Here is a 23,234-nt window from a genome sequence, read left to right as displayed (position 1 = left end):
GAGAAGAATCACATATAGAGTTCAATGGATATGACTATCATTTTATTAATAATTTAATTTTCATCCATATTTGCAAGAAAAGGAAGAAAATAAATTGATAGAGAATGGATGGATAATGCACAGGAGAGATGAGATGAAAAAGACAAGCATTTGGGGCATTTTCACTGATTGTCTGGAATGTCATGAGAATTATGAGAGGAAAAAGTGCTTTATTTATTGATGTTGAGGGTTATTGATGTTGATTATGCGATTTTTAATGGAAAATTCTCAAATTTTATGAACAAGGTTGGGGTATTCTATCCGTAATTCTTGAATATCTGTAAAATTTCAAATTATTGACTAGAATTTTCATATTTTTTACTGCCTCCAGTCCCTACACACCCCATACATCCACTCACACTCCATAAAAACCAATCCTTACCTTAATGAATTATTTTGAATGCAAACTGGACCCGTTTCAGCAATATGCTCTTGTAAAAATTGATTTAAATCACTACTATATTTATAATCCAATACAATGCATATTGGCTCATCCTTTAAACATGCACCGATAAGTTTCATAACATTTGGATCATTTAGTCGACCCATATGTTTTGCTTTTGATCGAAACTCTTTTTTAACTGTTTCGGATGCACCTGGTCGGAGGGTTGAGACGGCAACTAGGTTTGATCTGGAAGGTTTAAAGGTTTTTATGTTAAATTAGTAAATTTTTTATATAATTTTTGTGCGATTTTTGCTAATTTTTTAAATTATTTTGCAAACTAAGGTTCAAATCCTAAATATTTTTTTGGTTTTTTTTTACAATTTTTTAATTTAATTTTGGATATAACTTACGTGAGTCCCTTTGTTTCACACAAATGCAACTCCCCAAACATTCCGCATCCAAGCTTCTCAACAATGACCAATTTATCACGTGGAAATTCCTTCAATTGTACCTCATCGTCCATGAGGAGTGTATCAAAGTCACTATATGAGTTGAGATGATGATTTAATGGCGTTGTCGGTGTTATGCATCCATTACGTCCATCTAATGATACTGTTGTATTTGATCCATTACTATTTGTATTACTATGATTACTACTCGTCTTCATACTATTATTATTCATTGTATTTGAGCTGCTGAGTATGTGTCCATTGAGTGTCATTGTACCGGGTGGTTTACTTGAACATATTTGTGTTGCCGCATAATACTTTTCCTGGTTTAGTGGCGGTGGTGGTACTTTAGGTGGTTTTGGAAATATATTATTCAATGGCGGTGTCAAACGTACACCGATATAACCACCTGGCATTTTTGGCAATAAATTTTCCATATGTGGTACCGCGTAATCTTGGCAAACAATATCAGGAACATCTGAAAGTGATGCGAGATATTGAAAAAATTGTGGACAAAAAAATACATATTTTTTCGGTTCATGCTGCTGCCTTGATATTGAAAAATAAATTGTAAAAACAACAGGAAATAACAACAAGTTATGTGACTTACACATGGCATTGCTGTATATATAAAAAAAATAGTAAATACGGAAGTTGGTTGGCACATAAAAAATATCAAATAAATCTTTATAGCTCTTTTCAAAATAAGCTCTTTTGCTCCTTTTTTTGTTACGTACCGACTGCGACGAAGCATTTTGTAAGTTCGAATGGATTTTAAGTGAATTCTAAAAGCGATGTGTGACGTGATCCCTTTGGGATGTTTTTTTCTGGCACAGATTTAAATTGAATAATGTATGAACTTTTTTATTGATTTTGCACACAGAGTTCAATGTGTCCTTTTTTTTGGCATGGAAGAGCCATGCAAAAATTAAAACTGATTTATTAAAGATCTATTGGATTTGGATGGACTCTAATCTCCGTGTGGCTTCCAAATTGCTGTCAAATGGAGTCTTGTGTTGTCCGGGAGTTATGTGTCGACTTATTGAGTAGTTGCATACCCCGAGGGGTCAAAAATACGTTATAACTAGTTGATGGCAAGTTAATGTCCAGTTATTGACTAGTTCTAATGTATTTTAGTCCAATAGGGTAGACATTGAGCCCTAAAAGTGATTAAATGTTTGATGCAACTTTAAAACACAAATTCATCCTTAAAATCAAGGTCCAACTCATCCCTAACCCCCATCAGATCCAAAACTACCTCAAAATATTACCCAAAAAAATCCCCACCAGGGATGTAACAACAAGCAATCTACACGCAGTGATAGTTTTTTAAGATAAAACGATTTTCCAATATGAATGAAGGGAAAATTTGTGGTAAAGTAAAGCAAAAGCATTACAATATAAGTTCCCTTAAAAACTGGAGTAAAAAGAAGATTTTCATTGTGTAGAAGACTGCTATCTATGTTCATACCAGCTGCTGTTGGAAAAGATAGATAGATGGATGGATAGATAAATGGAATAAGAGTGAGAGGGTTTTGCAAGGTGAGGTGACTTGAATGGGGGTTGGTGTTGTGGGGAAAGGAAGTAGGTTTTTAGGAGGAGGTGGGAGCTTTGTATGATTTTGGGTATTTTAGCTGTATTTTCATCGAAGATTGGGATCAAGTCGACTTGAGTCGACTTTTTCTTACAAAATCTGAGTCGACTTCATGCTCCGGGTCACTATTCTTTATGTTGTTGAACACCTTAGCTTCCCTCAACTGTCAAACATAGACTTGCACCCAGGATTTGTCAGACTACTCAAGAAATAACAGATTATAGAGAATCATACCCAAAAAATTCCATCAATTCCCACCCCTTGGACATATTTTTCATTTGTCTATAGATCTTTTGTGCTTTCATGTTTTACTATGTGTGCCAAAACTTTTTCCTCATCTTTCAGCTTCCCCCCTCTTCAATTTAATAGAATTTCGACATTGCATTATAAACATTTTTCAAAAGAAAGAAAAATAGATTGAATGGAAAATTATTTTTTGTTCCTTCTTTGAAGCTTTTTTTACTTTTTACTCGATTCAAAAAAAAATGTTTATTTTTCAATATCTTACGCTCTTGCTACATAGATCTTTTGTCTTCAAACGATATAAAGTTTTTTTTATTTTTGGATAGCATACTATATTACATCATATATGAACGCCTTTAAAGTGCCGATTAATCATTTTTAAATCAAGTGGAAAACCACATGTACATGAAGCATGAAATTTGAGGAGCATTATGAAGCAGTTCATTGAGATTTATGTATATAAAAAAAAAGTTTTTTGTGTACATATTGAATTGTATTGATTTATTTGTTGGATATAAGTTGAATTAAAGTTTAAAATTAAAATTGCGGATATGAAGTGATTTTGGATGTAGTAAGTGGCATATTTATGCCTAAGTAAGCATGTTTGTGGGGTTACAAATGTCATGAACTGTTTGCAGTGTGTCGAGGCTTACCATCAACTACAACTCTAATCGCCTACCTTAATCTTCTACCCCCTACCCCCTACCAGCTAAAGCTATACTTAATAAGTGAACGGTTCCTTATTATGTTACAAAATATTGAACTTTATACCTAACTTTTTCAAAATTTAATAATGGAATTCTCGGAATTTTCTATTGTTTAAGTTCCATTTACCAATGTATGCCAAGGGTACAGACAAGGAGAGTAAATGAAGTCCTTGTTAGTCCCCTTGGAAATTGGCAGTTGGAAGCCAACAATAGAGCCAGCTTCAAACGACTCTTGTGGGAGGTCATGGATCACAATTGGTCTGTACGACCAGCGAAGTAAGTAAGTAAGTCTGTCCACTTGAACGTGATAAGTGATTGCCACTAATTTGAATTTATTTCTATTTTAAAAAGTCTTTCAATTTAAGCAAAATTTTTTATTCGATAAAATTGCTCAAATTTGATTGAAGAGAACTGAAAAGTTGAAGACTTACATGTCTCAGGTTCGATTCCCATGTAAATTAATTAAATCGTATTTTTTGTATGTATTTTTAATGTTTTTTTTTAGCATTTCTTTTTTCAAAATTATTTTAATCATTTAGTCTGCATTACAATAAAGCTCCAAATTCCACTCAAGATGACATAATTTATAAGCTCCAGCAATATTCACTCCATTTAATTTATCACTCAAACTGTTCAACATTGTTAATCCAAATATTTTACATTTGAAGATTTATGCATGTCATAATAATTTTAATGGCAGTGGCTCACATATTTTATGCAGGTTTTTTTTTTAAACTCCTGACACAGTATCGTATGCAGCACCTTTAGCTCAATGTTGACTAAGATTTATTAAGAGTGCATTTTCAAGAACAAGAAAGCGAGAAAATTTTACTGAACTTTGAACTCGCTCGAAAATTGTCTCCGAGTATGTAAGAGAATGTTAAGGTATTTTCAGCATTTATTTTATACATGCATAGCTGTTTCCATCTGCATAATCCACTTATGTGAATTGCAAATGCTTTTATATGAAATGTGCAATGGAAATAACAATAAAGTATGGAGTATTATTTGTGCTGCTTCTTTTATTTTGCTTACTGATGGAATATTTTTTTTTCACACCTTATAGCATATCAATGACTTTGGTTCATGGATACTACTTGGATGTAAGGAGATTAAGTAACCCTAACAGAGAAAGAGGTCGATTTTAAGTACCCTGGTGATATTTCTGTATCATAAGAGTATGATCTATGTAAGTAAGGTTAAGGTGAGTCTATGGACGACGTTACTGTCCTATAGAGGTAAGGACGATCTTATCGGAGTAGAGAGGATTAGTAGAGATGAAATTAGGGCTAAATAGAAGAATATAGGGTCAGGTAGAGTGCAAGAGGGTCTTATTTACTTACTTTATTTATTTACTTAAAGATTGAAATAGGCTTCTATAGAGAGACAGAAGGTCCTTCCAAGAAAGAAAGCTGCACATGTATGTAAAAAGGGCTACATAGGAGGCAAAAGGATCAAACAGAGATCAATAAGGTAGACTCCAAAAGAAGTAGATCAAGAAGATAGACAGATGGCCTTATAAAGTTCAAATTTAGTCAATTGCAGTAAAATAAGGCCCAATAAATCTGTAAATAGTCAAAAATCCACAAAATACTCAAGTTCAATTCCCATTGAATTACAACTTTCACCTCAAGCCTAATTTTCATGATAACATCATCAACACAAAAGTTCATTCTTGTTCTTTTTTTCATTTCCATCATTATTCATCCACCTCACTATCTCTTCCTGCTTATTTTCTTTTTTTCATTCCTCATGTGTTGATGATGATGGTGATGACGACGATAAGATAAGATGATGAAAATAATGCTTCAAGATTGCACATTTATTGTGTTGTATGGTGTATATATATGTGAAGGACATGACATGCATATGATATTTTCGTATCAACAATGCAATGTGAAGAGACATAAATCTTATTATGATAGAATGTAGATGAAGAATGTTGTGATTTATGACTGATCTTTGCACAAGACTTCAATAAGGATGGATATGAGGTGGAATTTTGTATTTATGAATGCATTTGTGAGATGTATTTTAATAATTATTTAAATAATGTGCATTTTCTATGGATTAGACGTGATAGTTATGTGGCTCGAGGTTGCTGTTGATTGATTTTGAATGCGATTTAAATGATTGTAATGAAATGCAAAAAAAAATCTGCAAAATGTGACTAGATGGGATAATAAGTTTAAAATTTAATGATACCTTAGGACTCGAACCTTTGTTCATTAAAAATACGAAAGCTGAGATTTTTCTGTTAATTTTTTCTTAATATTTAAATGAAAAATAGTCATTTTATGTCACAATTCTCCTCAAAAAGTCATAAAAATCCACAAAGCATCAACATTTTCCATCAATCAATCATGTCCATAACTCAAAAGTTTTTCTCGACATTATTTGATGCGTAAATCCACTTCATTTACTTACAATGTCTTAAACCAGCTTCATAATTTATTAAAATTGCAAAGACACTAATGTCCATGATATTAAAGATTGTTGATAGGGCTATAGATAAGTAAAAGAGATTAACGTACATGACAGAGGCGATAATTAAAAAGATAATCGCTTTCTGAAGCCCACATATGAGTCTGTGTATTTATGTACACACAGCAATAATAATAATGATGATAATGATAAAATGAGACATGTCTTGTGTGCCTGCTTAAGTGGCAAAAAAATATATAAAAAAATCCATGGACAGTAAAGAATATTAAATGTGAAAGTTTATTAAGTTTTTTTTCTCAATTTATCCTCCAAAATCAGAAAAGGAACTGAAAATGAAAAAAATCACATCAGCTCCATTCATTACACACTGCATTGAGTGTTGGCGACATGCTCGATTGAGTGAAGAGAATTTATTGATGTGATAAAATTTGATGAAGAGATTTTTTTTTCTTTTTTTGCCTCCTTCATTTTAATGTAAGCGCACAACATGGTTGATTTCTCCCAATAAATAATGGATAAATAAAGTCGTTAGCTGTTTCATGGATATGGCAGTGATAAAGGAGACAATTTTTTTAAATAAATTAATCGATAAATTTTACTAAAATGAAGTTAATTGGGGTTTTGGGGAGGGGAATTTTGGGGAAAAATGAAGTATTGCTCAATTTTGAGTTGAATTTTCGACAAAAAAAAGATGCAGCATACGATTTTGTTGGTAAATTTTTGTTTAATTTATGGGACTTGAACCCATCAAAAACCAAAATATTCATCAATTGTTCAATTTTCCATTCCCCAAAACTCCGCAAAATTCACAATTTAAAGTCATTCACTGCAGGAAATCATTAACATCCCAAACATGCTTACTCACAAAACAAGAGGAACATCCAAAAAAATAACTCTGAAAAATATCATTCCTATCAATTTCACATCTGTTTGCATTTCGCGCACATGTGCTCTTCCATATCTTTCACATTCTTGATGTCATATTGCATACATAGAATGTATGCGATTGCAATATCATGTCATAAGATTATGAGGATGTTGAAATATTTGCTGAGATTAAAAAAAGTTATGAATATTCATGAGTCGACTGGGACAATTTCAATCCACACCTTTGATAATGTCGCGTACTACACACTTGCTGTTTTTTAATTAATTGACGGCTTATAATTAATCGTTAGTCGCCATCCATGCTTGATGATATCCATTTCAATGAGTGTAATGAGATGTTTGTCTCATTTTTTATTTTTTTGTTGTTTTGAAGAATAATAAAAACACGAGAAAAAGTTTGCAGTCTCATGTCATGTTGTGCATCACATTAATTATCTTGTGGGTGTGTGTATGTATGTTTGCCATCATGTCGCGCGCGTTAAATTCTCTTTTTCCTTCATATTTTAATGAGTTTAATGCAATCAAAAGATGCAAAAAATATAAAGGCACAACAGCATGTGTGAGTGCCATCATAACATAGATTTTTCAATATTTTAATGAGGAAATTAATTTAAATATAGATTAATGTTAGGAGTCAATTCAAATTCTACTTTTTAATCTCATCTTCGTGTTTGAATGCATTATGATGTGGAATGTATATGATGCATTTTGTATGGTCGGGGAAGATGAATTTATGTTTTATGACATATGATGAATAATAATAGATAAATTATCTTTACTTCTTAGCTTACTGTATAGATCTATGCATGTAGAATGTAAAATGTAGATTTAGAGCACTTTTTGAATTTAAATTGATTTTCTGAAGTCATCTAACATGCTTCGTACCCGGAATCAATTTCAATCCACCTCTAAAAACACCCCAGAATACATCAAACAAGATGCCACAACAGCTGGACATCCGCAAATCCTTTCAATATAAAAATTAAATTTAATCGGTCCATTAAAATTTAATTAACAATTTTCCATCGTCTTCGTGCCTTTATATCCGAGACTTTGTTGCTTAAAATCATCAATTTTATAATATACAATATATGTGTGTATGGGCGGTATATGAGCATATAAATATCTCATAAATGATATTAATTAATACTGAATTATTAATTCCATTCATTTATAACGAGTCAAGCTGCATTAAGAGCTTCACACAAGAAGATTTATAAAAAATAAAAAGTATTAAATATTGCTAAAAAAGGCGGCGCATGAACATATAAAGAGTATCAATAACCTACCTGTATAATCAGGTGTTACATGAAGTCGCTGCTGCATGTCATTAAGAGTACATCCACTCGCTGCACTCGTATACATATTAACATTGAATGGCTCATGATATAAGCTACTCTTATCGATTGACTCGTTGTCATCCATTGACACTTTAAAGTTACTATTTAGTCGCTTATCGATGCCCAATCCATCAGAATATTGTGTATGCTGTAAGGCATTAAGTACAGCTGCCGTTCTTGTACGTTTATTCTTTGTCACAATGAATAATATAACGGCAATCAGTACGAAGATGATAATGGCAAGTGCTGTAATCACGACACTAATGATATGCTGCTCCGGTTCCTGATCAATTGGTCGTGACGAAACGACTGTAACGGATAAAAAAAAAATTATGTTAAAAAGGGAAAGAAATGAGATAAAAATTTTAAAAGGATGGATTTTTTGGATGTCAAGTGTGATGTGTGGTAGGGAAGTCCCTTGGAATGATTGGATGGAGGAATTTAGGATTGTGAAATTTGGGTTTTGGTCTTGAAAAGGTTTTATCAATTTATATTTAGCAAAACGTCAAGTTAAAAATTGTTGAAAATTGTAAAATTGATTCAAAAACCTTTAAAATCAAGGTTCAAATCCTATATTTATATTATTAAATTTCAATTGTATGCGAAAAAAGCTCAAATTTTTTTTCCATTATTTTACAATTTTTTTATTAATTTAAAAACTTGACGGAGTTCTATTGGAACTACAACAATTCCATCAAAATATTCCTGATAAAATCCATCCAAGGATCAAGCATTAGGGTACACAAACCATTAATGATAATGGATAATGAGACCGCATTAATTAAATAATTCCATATATGAGTGCCTTTGTGCTCTAACAAAAATCCATAAAATTTCCATTTTCAATCCCCAAAAGGGGCCTTCTCATTTTTAAAGTTGTCTTCTTATTATCGTCACTAATAGAAAATGTGTGTACATGTGAATGCTTACATCCAAAAAAGGGACCAAAAAAAAAAATCATTTTATGACTTTAAGGATAATTAACTTTTTCTTCTTATTTTCCTTACAGCTTCTTCCTTTAGTGTGACATTCAACATGTGATGTCGTCACACAAGGAAATGGACAATTTCCTTCCTTTTTTTCACACTTCAACCGACATTGACAGACTTAAAGTTTCTCATAATTTGGCACTTTACATTCCATTCTTGACTATTTTATCCACAATGACATTGATAACAAGACGGAGCATGGAAAGGACTTTAATGTGCTTGCTAGTTTTTGGGTTCGGTTGAATGGAAAAAAGGTTTAAACTAGGAACAATTTTGAGGGATTTTTTAATGTCCCCTCCCATTCCCGACACATGAAAATTTATGAAGTAATAGCATCGTTTATGGTTAGTCAAATGGAAAAGTCATTGGAAAGGAAAAAAAAAGAAGGCTAATCATTTCCAAAAAACCGAGGCACAGAGGAAATTTCAAGCAGTTCAAGTGGAAATTTATTTTTTTAAATAATTGACTTTATGATTTTGTTTTCTTTCTCGGTCAATGACTACACTTTATGTCCCCAACACATGTGACGATTGATAAACTCGATGATTTTTTTTGATGTCTATACTCACTTTGTGGTACATGATTACGATTAATATTACGATTCTTGGACATTTGAACTTCATCACTTTGGAGTGTATATTCGATTGAATTTGTGTCTTGTGGTTTAACATATGCGACCTCTTCGCTGAAATTGCCGAGTGCTGGAACTGTGGAAGGGAAATAAAAATAATTATGTTAAATATGATTTGAGGGTTGTTGATTGGAATTGTTGGTTTTTGAAATTAAAGTAAATTGTTAAGTCTAACAGGCATAATTGTTAGCTATAACAGGCAAATGCTTTCATGGTACAGAAATTACTAGAGCTCAAAGTCGACTCGAGTCGACTTGAGTCGCCTCAGAAAAAAACAGAATCGACTCGAGTCGACTTGAAGTCGAGTGCATTTGAGTCGAGTCGACTTCAACCATATCGACTTCGAGCTCTGGAAATAACACTATGGTACCTAAAAGCAGTCTCTTTGTCAGTTAGAGTAAGGTTAATTCTTGTTTTAATTGAAATTTTATTAGATGTTGAAAGGTTCTTTAAGTGTCGGTCCTTGTGTCGACATCAGGACGACACCCTTGTTTAATGTCATATTATTAATTGTTATGAATTGTTATTAATTTAAGTATGTATTTTTAAAACAATTTTATGTAAGAAATTGAACTGAAATGAAATTTATCGTATTAGTTGAAGGTTCAAATCCTTAAGTTAATGAAATAACAGTTATTAATGAAAGGCAGAATGTTTATTTTTTTGAATTTTTTGTTTTAGAAAGTTAAAGTTCAATTCCTATAAATTCAAACAAACTCAAAAACAATAATTGCATTTACAGCTTTAATAATATTTTTTTGAAATTCCCAATACAAAAATTCAATTTAAATCCATAAAAAAAGTCTTTTAAAGTTATTAAATTATCTAGCATATTCCATTCATAATTCTAATGACATTAAAGACGCCAGAAGACTTCACAAAGTGAATTTTTCACTATCGAATTTCATTTCAATGATAAAAAAAAAATTGTGAAGAGCTTCACAGAAGTGAAGAAGTGACATGAAATAGAAAATGAGAGCAGTAGATGATGAATATAATGAGATAAATTTAGCAGTGAGACATTCTAATAAATCATCATTTTATATCAAGAGTCATCCTTCTCCTCCTCATCATTATTCTTATTTTCATCTTTTTTAAACGAGCATCAAGACGTAAAGTGAGTGAAATAAAGGAAATGAAAGTGCAAAACACAATAATTCATTCATGCAATCCAATGGAAAGGTCAAAAGTATCATCTGAGATTTTTTTTTTCTTCATATTTTCTCATATTTTTATGTGCTGCTTTGTTATGCTGCATTTTATGACTTTTTATGTTATTGCAAAAAAATAAGAAGGAAATTGAGACTTTCTTGTTTCTTATTTTTGAGTCATTCTTTGATGTCGTTATGTAAAATAAGAAGGAATTTTATACAATTTTTTTTGTGTGCATAGAAAATTTATTATGAGCAGCATTGGCTGTGCTGATCATCTTACAAAGTACAGTCTTTATGAGTTTATAATGGATTGAATGGCTTGGATATTGAGACATTATTTTTTGTGTGGAATTGACAGGTTTATCACTGGAATTAATGGGGGGTTGTGGTCAGGAAGTTAGACAATGAAGCAATCAGGGGGATAGGGACATGCAAGTTTGGGGGTCAAAATTCACTTTGACAGCGAAATTGTTTTAATAAATCTGTGGGGGGGGGGGGGGGGGGTTCAGATTTGGGTTTGAAGTAAATATCTATTAATTCACCATTTTAAATGAAATTACAAGGATTTGAACTCAAGACTGATCTCAGAATTAGCTTCGTAGAAATTTGACGAATTGCATTTTCACCTTTAAATATGAGTCGGCATTAGCAGTCAAGACGCCACTACAGCAACTTTAAGTCCTACTATAAATACAGTACCCTATAGAACACATGATGCCGCTCAGCTTCCACACCAAAACATCTCATACAACTCTACATCACCCCTTTAACCCTCACACTACCACACAATCTTCACATCCAAATCACAAAAGCATCCCAAATGTAAAAATCTCTAATTAAACGAACCCATATCATTAAAATTTTAAACTTCATTTGTCTAATTTTACTAAATTTACATTAAAAATTCTTTTCCCATTCCCCAAGCACGAGCATGTACATAGTTTTTTAATAAATTTATGACACCGAAACACAAATTTTCCTTCAAATGATGATTAAGAATGACAGTTGAAATTAGAAACGTAAATTCCTTTACATATATGAAACTTAAAGAATTTTGCTGCATCTCCCTAATATTTTCATAACAAAATCCCTTCCTTCTCTTTTTTTGTGCATTAATATAATGCCATTTAGCATGTAATGTATATGTAATGAAAAATGGATTTCTGAAGATGAAGGAAAAAGTATTTTTCATTTTACTTCCATTTCAATGTAAGAAGTAGAAAAAATTATGAACATCTTATACTCTTCATGTGCAGCTATATAAATATACACACAAAATATGAAGAAGATTTTTTTGCTTGTTTGTTTGTTGTTTGTGCGGTTAAAACTGTGTATCGTGTTAGTTGTTCATCTAACAACAAAATGTACAAGCAGGTCGACTTATATGGATATGTGTTACGTTTCTTGATGGTGGAAGATGCAAGACATATCGCGTTGTACTCATAATTCTTCTCTTTTGAACGTTATTACTTTTGGGTTCATGATTTTACTTGGGAATATTATTTTCAATTTTTCTATGGGTTATGTCAGTGGTGGGCAACCTTCTATTTTTCGCTATTCACTTTGGTGATGAGCATCAACCAAAACTGTAAATTACAAACGGTTCAAGGCATATTATGGTGTGCCGCTGAACACAAGTTGTCCACCACTGGATTAAGAAGGAGGGATTGTCGTCGTGGGAGGAAAAATTCATAGTTTTACATTCATGAGCAGAGCTGCAAATTATGTCTGCACCTTTCTCAGTTCATTTAGACCTGCAATCTTGTTTTGGATTTAAGCCAACTAAAGCCATCTTTAGTAGACTAAGGTTGAAGCCGAATAAAGCCATCTTTAGTCGACCATAGTCGGATTCAGCCTTTGCCAAAGATTTGTCTAAACTAGGATAAAATAGAACAGAATACAGTTTAGGATCCGTAAAATTATGAAAGATACTACGACCTACAATCTGCTGTAAAAATCTGTCACTAGCCTAACATTCGTACAAATATTATTTGATTATATTTAACTTTTGTGTTCTAAATTACAAGATTGATTTACAAATTTTTAAAAAATATAAGCGTTTCAATGGTTCAAGTCCCTAAAAATTATTAGAATAAATACCTCTGCTTTGCTTTGCTATTTTTTATTATTTTTTTTCGTTAACTTCCGATTAGATTTAAATTTTATGTAACTCATTGTCATTTTTATTGTAAAAAGCTACAACAACAACAACAGCAACAACAAAAGTATCAAAAAACTGAAAGAAATTCCTTTCACGCTACACATAAGAATGCAAAAGAATAAGAATTTCGTACACGCTATGCGAAACATGTGAAACAGTAGAAAGAGAAAGAAAAAAAAAGTGAAAAATGATTCTCGATTCCTTTGACTCGTCTTCTCCTTAAAAAAGGCAACACAGAACAACAAAAAAAAATTCTCATTTTCATAGCGAAATTTTTCATTTTTCATGTAAAGAATTTTCACAAAAAAAGAAAATTTTTTCCTTTCATTTTCCATCACTTTTGCTCATTTGACTCTTCACCTCACTCCTCACATCCGCCTGCTATCATCAGCATCCTTTAATTTTTCTTCATCTTTTGTGTACTTTCCACCTTGTGCGCTGGGGTACAGACACTGACACACACAGCAGAGCAAAATGAAACTCATCATCATCAACATTATTTTGTGTGAAAGAATGAAATGATGTACAGACAAAAAGTGAATGATGGAAATAAAGGAATGGATGGAAAATGTGAAAAGGACGCGAAAAGTTAAGGTTTTTAAGGCGCATGTGGGGGTTGAAGAAAAAAAAATTAAAAATTGTTCAAAAAATTAAAAAATTTTACAAATGTCAAATATGTAATAATCCAATTTGCTTAGTGGGATTTGAACCTTGTTCCATTGCATACAACATTGATTATCAATTTATATGATTACGCTTCCTAAGCAGTATGTCCATAATAATCAAAAGTGACTTTTATGGTTACATCACCCAGCATATTCCAGATTTACCAGGAATAATAGCTTAAAACAAGAGCAGATCTGGGACAGTTAACTTTATGATAATTGTGGCAAACGTTGATGGAAGGCCTCGACCGAAACCACGCAATGTATACGGTTCTAGGCACTTTTGAGATTTTTGATTGTACACAGGTTTGTCGTGTCACATATGTTGTCCACCACAGTACTAGGTACTAGAGCCAAACAAGATAGAGACATTAGATAGACTCCACCTTATAGTTTACCCTAGCAACCTCCCCCAGTCGTACTTCATTCATCGACCCCTACCCAGCCAAGCTACCATCACTAAACATTGTCTCCAAAAAACTAAGCTAAAAGATACTCAAAGTGGCGTATTTAAATGACACGAGATAACTTCTCTCTTCATGTCACATTTTTTAAGAAAAAGGAAGAAAAGAGCAACAGCAATGGCATTAAAATGTGCTTTAGAAATGAGACAAGAATAATGAGAAAATAAAGCGCGGTAAAGTCACAATAATTAATCATTTAATTATTCACTGTTCCTATAAATATTTCAAAAAAAAACTCATGATTCATGTCAACCTCGTTGATATTTTCTTCTACTTCTTCTGTTTGAAAGATGAGATGGAATTTACTTCTTTTTTTGAATAATTGTAGTTGAAAAGAAAATTCTCTTTTTTTAATTTTTCATCCCGCTTTTCCGGTTAAAGTGCGCGAGACATTTATGGAAATGGAGGCAATAGAGTGTGGCACAAACATATGTTAAATGACATTTTATGATTTTTTTTAATATTTATTTAAAACATTTACATTCATTTATCATTAATAAATGAGGAATTGGAGTCAAGATGATTCTAATATAAATGAATTGCTCTTCCGTTTGGGATATTCTTACATTAGATATTGAGCTGGTGGGTCGAGGAGTTAGGTTAGGTGTGAGTGGCTTTGATTGCTATGCATTTGAGCAGGTACGGAACGGCATTGAGCAAAAAAAAATCAAAAAAGGTTTCAAAATTTAACTACTCTAAACATGATTTCAATTTTATCAGAATTGATAGGATTTGAACCTCCAAAAGTGCAAACCAAACCCTCAAAATCTCAAACAACCTTCAACAAAATTTATTGCTTAATTCCATCCTTAAACCACAATGCAATCTAAAAATTAAAAATTCATATCGCCACACTGCATACGATTTTTGATTATTTATTATAATTAGACAATCAAGCTTAATGCTAATTATGTCAAAACATAATGAATAAGTCATGAATTGCTGCACGACAACACTATATCCCGTATATATATTTAATCACATGCCTCATGAATTAAATTTTCATTCGTACATTGTATATATACATACAATATTTTTGGATAGACGGAGTGAGGAGCGGAAGATGAAGATCCAAAACACAAATCTAATTACTAACAAGATACTATGAATTGCAACAGTTGAGATGAAAAGTTTAATTAATGTAAGTACGCGTAATATTGCGTTAATGAATAATAAAAAGACAATTTGACGGATTAGTTGTCGGTGCTGTTGCTTGAAAGTGAGTTGTTTTAGGCCCTTTTAATTTATGCCAATCTTCTTTTCTGTTTTTTTTTCACTCCTTTGTATTACAATTTATTTAATGTTCTGCTACATAAATAAACATTTTCAAACAAAAGCCAACGACGAGTAAAGAGAGAGATGAGATGAAAATAATATATAAAAGAAGATACAGGCAGAGATGGAAATCAAAATAAATATTTAAAAGGCACTGAATAGCATCTTATTTCACTCAAAGTAAATTACTTTTCTCTTAATGTTGGATATTTTGAAGGTGGGTGGTGGAATTGTTGTAATCGGATTGGATTAATGGTAATGGATTATTGGGGAGGTAATGGATATGGAGCTGATGAGAGTTGCTCTTGTGAAATTTAGTGAGATTTGGAACAAAATTGGGAAAATTGATGAAATTTGCTCTTGTGAAGTTTAGTGAAATTTGCAACAAATTTGAGAAAATTTAAGAATTTTCCTCTTGTGAAGTATAGTGAAGTATAGTGAGATTTGGAACAAAATTCAGAAAATTCAAGAATCTTTCTCTTGTGAAGTATATCAAAATTAAGAACAAATTTTAAAAAATTCAGGAATCTTCCTCTTGTGAAGTATATAAAAATTTAGAACAAATTTTACAAAATTCAGGAATCTTCTTCTTGTGAAGTATATCAAAATTTAGAACAAATTTTTACAAAAATTTAAGAATCTTCCTCTTGTGAAGTATAGTGAGATTTGGAACAATTTTGAGAAAATTCATGAATATTCCTCTTGTGAAGTATATGAAAATTTTGTTAAATTTTTTTTTTAAATTCCTAACCTAATTTTTAAGCATTAAATGCGTCCAATTTAATATCTCACCCACCATAACCTCATTCACATCTGTTTTGATCCATATTGCTCTACATAAATATATTTTTTTATCAAGGTGTAATTAAAGGCAAAAGCAGCACTTGACATTTTTGCATGACATCAAAGGGAAGTTCGCCTAACGAGAGATCTTCAAATCGCAGCAAGAAGACATTTTTACGCTCATGTTGGAATTATTTTTTTCTTCCTAACTGAACATGAAGGAACTAATACTTTTTTATGCTTGCTACATGATATGCAAAGTTATGTTACATGTTATACATAGCATGCAAAATTTCATAACCTCACATGAGATTGCAAAGTCTATATGCCGCAGTGTGAGCATGAAAGAAGAGGAAATGAAAAAAAATAATGTAAAAGGAATAAAATGGCAAGTAAATTTATGAAATAAATAATTAGAAAAAATATGGTTTTAATTTATGAACATGAGCATGAAATGAGTGTGTATGAATGAATATTTTTAAATACTTTATGCATAAATGGATGTACAAGTTACTTGATATTTTTATATTTTTTCTATGAAATTGTAAAATGTTGTAATTTTTATTAAAGGAATGAGACTTGAATAGGTGTGGTTGAGTTAGAAGGTAGACTGTGTCTAGGCAATGATATGGAATGTTATGGATTTATATTGATCTCTACAGGTGGTTTTTGTGAATTTTATTTGCTTTTAAAGCTTTTACTTGCAAAATTGTGAATTTTTGATGAAAAAAAAAATAAACAAATAAAAAAATTAATAAATAAAAAAAAATTAAAAAAACATAAAAAAAAATATTAGACTACATGAATGTAATATGGTGATAATCTCTATGAATTTAACTGATAGGATTTGAACCTTCATCTTTTTAAAATCATTCATTGATTTCCAATTTTAGAACATGAATTAAGTTTGCAAAATGTTAAATTTAAACCTTTTTATGTTTTTAAAAAACTTTTTAAATTATTGAAGCTTATATTTTGCATTTAAATTATGAATTTTAAAATTAAATTAGTTATTTTTAAATTTTTGAAAAAAAAAAAAAACTAAAAATTTAATTTTTCTTTACCAAAATTTAAAAATTTCCTTAAAATGTACCAAAAATTTTACAATTTCAATACCTTAAATCCTCATAAAATTAAACTTTATTCAATTAATAATTAAAAAATCTCAAATTTCTCTCCCCAAAATGTCAAGAAAATCCTTTTATTCAGTCCAATTTTTATTACTGTTCCACATTCTCGCCCTTTTGAATCTCATTCTATAAATTTAATGGAAATTTAAAAATTGCATTTAAATTAATGAAAATCTCCACCTCTAAAGTTAAGCTGTATAACAATTATTTCAACAATTTTCATTTTCATTTACTTTAATTTCAAAAAATAAGAACCAACAATTAAAGTGTGAATTGCAAAAATCTTACCTGATATAAATGAAACTTCACTCAACAATATCCATCTTGATGCAAAATACAATTGAAGTTGTACATAACGTCCAATGCGATGATGTAGTTTGATCGTGACATCACGTGCATGTTCCATGACTTGATCGGGCATGTATGAATATTGTACGGGTTCACCATTATAATATTGACCGCCAATGCTAAAGTATGCTTTAGCCATTGAGAATACCTGTTAAAGGAATAAGAGAGAGAAATAATGGTTAAGATGAAGGAACTAAACGAATAATTCAATTAGAATTTGCAACGCTTTTTTTATGCAATTGGCGTTTCGATAAATCGCACTGTAATTCATTAAATATTCTTCATTTCCTTTTTTGGTATTGCAAACTGCATCGCACGGCAACAGAAAGCAAAAAATTGTTAAGTTCAGGTCTGAAAACAATTTATTCTCATTTATGAAATTAAAAAAAAAATTTTGTTTTGGCTTGATTTTGACTTCGTTATTCACATGGGGTGTAATAATCACTGCACTGCATTTGCACACACGATTATCATGTGAAATTTTATTTATACAGATTTTTTATGCTGCGTTGTGAGACGTTTTGAAGGAGATAAGGCAGTAAGGGGTATGAATGGGTGCATTTTGGGTTGTATGACTTGTTTTGGGATGACTTGAAGCCTCAGTTATGTAGAGTAAGTATAGGCACATTAGAGTATCGTGAGGAAGGACCCTAATGTACCAGAAATAGCACAGGATTCGTTCATAAATGACGTCCATCAAATTATGAGACTGTTTACTAAAACTGAGACTGTCTACCTCATTATGAAACTTCTACCTCAAAATATACGCATCTACACAACTCAACACCTCTAAAAGCACCCAAAAGTCAAACATCACTCCAAGTTAAAAAAACCCAAAAATGCGCTATATCCCCAACCCCAAAATTGACTTTCCAACTCAAAAATAAAAATCTTTTCCACCACTCTAGTTAAAAAATTTACTTTTCTGATGTTCACTTTTTGATTGCATGCAATGTAAAATGAGAGCTAAAGATTTTTTTTTTATTATTTTTATTTCTGTTCAGCTTGCATACGAACTGCTGCTCTACTATTAAGTATGCAAAGTGTATAACGCAGAACAATGAAAAGATAATAATATAAAGAATGAAAGAACTTGCTGATTAAAAGCAAAGTAAATTCTTGTAATTTTCAGGATTCAATTAAATAACACAGTCGGAGAATGTTTGGCATCATCGTATGGATGGAAGCAAGTATGAAAACAGAGTTTGGGATGTGGGGAAGTTTATTAAATGTTTTGAGGAAGCGCATTTGAATATGGAGTTTGTGGGCTGTTGTGGACAAGACTGGATGATCTTCTTTTTGAGCAGGAATTGATACTGGATTGAAATTGGTTCAAGTGGTTCGGAATTGAGGATGAGTTAAATTTCAATTGCTGTTTTGGATGATTTCAGGTGTTGGGAGATAGAACGAGGGATGGGGACTGTCCATGAACATTATAATCTTTCAAAATGCATCACTTTTTCCAAATTGCATCAACAAAATTGCTTGTGTGAGGAGATAGAGCGCTTTTTGATTCAAACGGCCATAGCTCCTAAGCGAAGAAAAGTTAAAAGATGTTTGATATTTCGATGGATAGGTATTAGAAAGGACCACATTTCGTCTATAGACACCAAAGTATGAAAGTCCTTCTGTAAGGCGCTAGAGCGCTTTTTCTAAGAACAATGGAAAATGACTCAGCATTTTTATTGTTTAATTTCAAAGTGTTGTAGCTCCTAAACTAAAAGGAGTTAAGAGATGGTTGATATTTCGTTGGATAGGCATCATATTGGGCCACATTTCGTCTCTAGACACAAAAGTATGAAAGTCCTTCTGTAAGGCAATATAGCGCTTTTTCTGAGAATATAGAAAATGGTGGTAATTATGGCGTTGGATAGGTATCAGCAACGCGCCTACACATCTCATCAACTGTTGCTCGGGTTTTAACCCAAAAATTAAAAATTCAGCTCAAACCCAGCACACTCCCGCTCCATATCCAACACAAAATGCTCTCACAAAACAATCCCCACTTCCATAACATCCTCAAAAAAAACACAAAGTTCAAAGCTGAAAAGCGAGAAGAAAATTACATTTTATAAAATTTTGCATTGTTAGAAGAACTCAAAAACATTCTGTTAGCAAAATTTTAATTCCTCTATTTTTTTAAAGAAATATACAGCACAGCAAAAATAAAAAAAAACTAACAGGATGGGTAGAGGAACTTCATGAAAAAGTTTGTAGATTCCATTTATGCAAAAATTGTTAATACCAAAAAAAACAAATTCTTACTGAAGAAAAGTTACTTGTTTATTGTTGCTGCTGCTGCCTTTTGTTATTGTACTGTAAAGCGACGGTGAAATACTTGAAGATTAAATTATTTCGCTTATTAAATTCTTGAGTTGCTCGATCTCGCTCTCTCTCTCTCTTGTTCCCTTCTTTCTTCTTTTTATGAATATGGGAACAGAAGGGTTGGTTCATGAATGATGGATGGAGATTGAGGTTTAATAGCTTCAAGCTATATCTTTGTCAATTCATGCTAGATATTCAGCACACTATTGTCTTCTAATTAAGGGACATTCCTGAGCAACTTGATCGAGACAGAGACTGAGGCTTAGATTGAGACTGAGGCTGAAGCAAGGAGCTAGACTGAGGACTGAGGCCGGGATCGATTCTGAGGCTGAGGTCTGAGGCTGGGACTGAGGACTGAGGATTGGAGACTGAGGAGACTGAGGAGGACTAAGGAGGTCTGAGGAGGACTGAGGAGGACTGAGGAGGACTGAGGAGGACTGAGGAGGACTGAGGAGGACTGAGGAGGACTGAGGAGGACTGAGGAGGACTGAGGAGGACTGAGGAGGACTGAGGAGGACTGAGGAGGACTGAGGAGGACTGAGGAGGACTGAGGAGGACTGAGGAGGACTGAGGAGGACTGAGGAGGACTGAGGAAGATTGAGGAGGACTGAGGACTACGGACTAATGACTGAGGACCAAAATCAAGGTCGAGACCGAGACCTAAACTGCAAGTAAATCTCTGTAATTCTCAGTTTCGAGAATCTTTAAACGTCAAGCTGTTCTGACAGCAAAAAAACTGTAATTTTTAGAACTCTAATTCAATAATAAGTTATACTGTTCTCGATTATTCACGTCATTTACAACCAACCCCCCAAAAATAAAGCTTCAAGTTATTTTTTTCTGTGTATTCTTTAGAAAAAAAAACTTCAAAAAAATTCTTCTTTTGCTCATCGCTCGCGTTGTTTATTCCTCTCATCATTCAGTAAGCAAAAATATTTTGATTAAATTTCTATTTTTTTTTTTGTGCTGTTTGGTGGGGGGAGCCAGAAAAGGAAAATTATTTTGCGTAATGCGACATTTTGTGTCTCTTTTTGGAAGATGAAATTATTTACTTAAAAGGTACAATTCTAATGAAATTACTTTCAAAGCCACAATTCAGAGTCTTCGAAATTCTTTTTTTTTTGTTTTTTTCTGCGTGCCTTTGTTTATCAATTTTGACAGGTAAATTTCTTTCTCGGTAAAGCGGTTTTGTTTTTAGATCTATTATGTATTTTTTTTTTGTTCTGTTTTGCTTGAGGACATTTTCAACTTTTGTTGATACTTTTAGGGGGTTTTTGAGAATTTGATGATTTAATTGTGGGTAGTCGTCGAATAATGGAAGTCAATTTTGTTGAATTTTAAGATGTGAGCTGCCGATTTAATGCTGTATTGTTTTATAGCAGAGCTCGAAGTCGACTCGAGTCGACTCGGTTTTTTTCTGGTCAACTCGAGTCGACATCGAGCTCTAATTTTGCTGTTTAATGCTTTGAAAAGATAAACCAACTTTTCAATTATCCATTTTTAATTCTTATGGATTTTTTGGTTCATTCAGCTGCCATTGTGGTCACTGTGTTAGAATTATACTGTACAGTCGCTAATAAATGGCATTTATTAGAGGATTGGAGCTATTGAGCTTCTTATGTCCACTTAATTATTAATACAAAGGGTTATGGGGTCACATGGATCACAGTTGATCTGTACGGCCATCGTATTAAGTAAATGGAGTGACACACAGCTTTATACTGCTGACAATCAAACTATAAATACGTTATTCCTGATTTTTCCAAGATAAATCTCACAAAATTCCGATTTATCGATGCATATTCATCATTACCGTCACTTTTATAGAACTATTTAGACCTGTGCATCAAAATTGCAAGAATATAAGCCTAAATTGCCTTTATAGACCCCCTCACCTCACTGTATGACATTGACGCAAGACAAGAGGCTCTAAATTCCCAAAATTCATAAATACAGTCCAACTCCCAAACCATCCACAATCATTGATTAATTTTTGATCGGGAGGGGTCAATCACCTCCCAAAAAAGCGTCACAAATTCCCCAATAATAATCATCATCAAAATCACTCACCTGAATGCCCTTCGAAAACATATTATTCGTATGCAATACCATTGCACTAAAATTCCTCACAGTATCAAATTGAAATGTCAATTCAATTGGTCTGCCAGCACTTCCAACACTATCGTTATTCCATCCAACCCATTCGAATCCTGCAAATAAATAAAAAAATAAGAATATTTTAAAATTATTATATTTTCAATATTGACACATTTTAAGCTCATCAATTATTTAATTCCAAAAAAAATGGAGCACAGATAGAAGACAGAAAAAAATATTTAAAATTCATATCTCAAATTCCTCATGAATTTCTCTCAATTATATCCAATCATTGACAAGTTTTTCTTCCTCTCATTCATCTTCAATTACTTTCCATCAAATTGATGAATGATGTCTTTTTCAATAGTTTTTTTGTGATTATAATTATCAATGTCTGTTTGTAGTCTTTTTGGAGACTTTAATCATTTATTATGTAATATTCTTGCAATAATTACTAATAGAATGTAGAAGGTAAGTATCTAATGCAGTGATGGAATGTGGTACACATGATTGCCCACCATTGAATCTAAGGATATAAAATTCAGGAATAATTTGATAATTTTGGGAAATAAATCTGGAAAGTTTATTGAAATTTCTAATAGTTTTGAGGTAAATTTTGATTATTGCCATGATGCAGGGGCGTATCCAGGAAGAAGCGAGTGGTCTGTCCCCTTCCTGGACTGACATTCTCTGCTTCAATGAGGCTAATAGGCAATCGAATAGCAATAAAATAAAGAACAGTCGCTAATAATGGAACTGTACACGTCCATACATATATATATAATGCTTGAAAGGCCCATCATGAGCTGGCTTATGAGCTGGAGGCAATGTGATTTAAATCTGTTGCACAATAACCTTTAGACCTACAGTTTAAAGTTTGATCTTAAGCAATTGTCCATAGATTGAATCATTCATAGTAATTTATTCACTGGATTATTAGGTACACAATTTATATTTGGCATCAAAAATCAAGATTTTTAGTTAAGCTACTGTTTTTTAGGTTTTTCGAACTACAAGATTCGAGACGAAGCCATTAAGCTTCTGCGGGATTGCAGACAATACCAAAAATTGTTGACTGTTAACTGAATAATGAAGATTGTTGCAAGGTCAACGCCTAATCAG

The 23,234-nt window shown here is 32.3% G+C and overlaps 1 pseudogene; it reads right to left on the bottom strand.

The window, feature by feature from the left end:
- Positions 1-398: 398 nt before the first annotated feature.
- On the bottom strand, positions 399-22,221 carry LOC139087709 (discoidin domain-containing receptor 2-like; annotated as a pseudogene).
- Positions 22,222-23,234: the final 1,013 nt, after the last annotated feature.

The sequence above is a fragment of the Chironomus tepperi genome, unplaced genomic scaffold (genome assembly GCF_022539635.2).
Source record: "Chironomus tepperi strain 1889 unplaced genomic scaffold, CSIRO-AGI_Ctep_v1 contig_136, whole genome shotgun sequence".
Lineage (NCBI taxonomy): Eukaryota > Metazoa > Arthropoda > Insecta > Diptera > Chironomidae > Chironomus > Chironomus tepperi.
The sequence above is the reverse complement of the archived record's forward strand: the minus strand, read 5'-3'. Positions and strand labels throughout refer to the sequence as shown.